Source organism: Oncorhynchus nerka, linkage group LG26 (genome assembly GCF_034236695.1).
Source record: "Oncorhynchus nerka isolate Pitt River linkage group LG26, Oner_Uvic_2.0, whole genome shotgun sequence".
Classification (NCBI taxonomy): Eukaryota; Metazoa; Chordata; class Actinopteri; order Salmoniformes; family Salmonidae; genus Oncorhynchus; species Oncorhynchus nerka.
In genome coordinates, this window is record NC_088421.1 from 43869090 (window position 1) to 43870527 (window position 1438).

The 1438-nt window shown below is 39.2% G+C and overlaps 1 protein-coding gene across 6 annotated transcripts in view; it reads right to left on the reverse strand.

The window, feature by feature from the left end:
* LOC115116647 (NACHT, LRR and PYD domains-containing protein 3-like) overlaps positions 1 to 1438 on the reverse strand; it is a 17060-nt gene that overhangs the window by 5016 nt on the left and 10606 nt on the right. The window lies entirely within an intron of this gene.

Below are 1438 nucleotides of genomic sequence, written 5' to 3' on the forward strand. Positions count from 1 at the left end.
ACATATTTACACCCTCTGGTGGTGAAAAGGGAACATATTTACACCCTCTAGTGGTGAAAAGGGGAAATGGCAGGTGTGTGTCTTCCTCAAACTCAACGGACATTTGCATTTACCTCTTAAGCCTAGGGCTCTATACTGCCCCCGTTGGAGAAAGTGCGTGCCCATAGTAAACTGAAAATATTTTTTCCCAAAATTGCTAATATATGCATATAAAAATTATTATTGAATAGAAAACACTCTAAAGTTTCTAAAACCGTTTAAATTATGTCTGTATGTAAAGCAGAACTCTCAGGGCAGCCTTTCTCCCAAACTCTCTCTTGTGAAGAGAAAAGTTGGGTCAACTTTGACGTCATCGCCCCCACCCTTCCCAGGCAGCTACCGATCCAGGAACAGTCTCTATCTGTTCAGCGCGATGCCTGCTTTCAAATGGCACGTTCATTGTGAGAATCCCACGAGCCCTGCACGTTTGGCAGGCGAAATTGCTCGTGTCCCTCTGAAAAACATGCACTCTATTGCGCGCGGCCGATTTGGAGTACGTTCTTTTTCCATGATCCAGCATTTGAAGCCGGTTTATCTGTTAGCGCTGTTCTTTGTTCTACATGCTAAAAACATCATAAAGCTCGATTTTGCACATCGTTTGACCAGTTTAATCGACATATAATATGTAAATTGGAAGTTTTGATGCGCAAGAGTGCTGGACCAGAAGTCATTTTTGATGCATTTCAGCTGAAGCTGTTAGCATATGCTAATACAGGGACACACAACGTGAAACCAAACGATTTATCATCTGATGATGGGTAAGTATGACTCCTTCTACGTCTTCTGATGGAAGAACATCAAAGGTAAGGGAATATTTATGTGGTTATTTTGGGTTTCTGTGGACTCCAAACGTAGAGGAGACATACTGCTAATATCTGAGCGCCGACTCATAGTATAGCCCAGTGAACGATGTCTGTAACATTAAAAATAAATGTAATACAGCGGTTGCATTAAGAAGAAGTGTATCTTTGTAAATATATGTAGAACATGTATATTTAGTCATGTTTATTGCTTGTTATCTGACGTTATCTGTCGGAGCTATCATCATTTCTCCGGACATTTGAGTAGCATTTTTGAAATGTCGTCATTGTAAACCGAGATTTATGGATATAAATGGCATATTATTGAAAAAAATTAAATGTACTGTGTAACATGTCATATTACTGTTTGGTGGTGATCTAATATAAATATGTGCTATGTTTTCGCCGTAAAACATTTTAGAAATCTGACTTGCTGGGTAGATTAACAAGATGTTTATCTTTCATTTGAGCTATTGGACTTGTTAATGTGTGGAGGTTAAATATTTCTAGGAATATTTTTTTGCATTGTGCGTTATGGTAATGAGCTTGAGCCGTAGTCACGATCCCGGATCCGGGATGGGAGTCATAAGAGGTTTTAA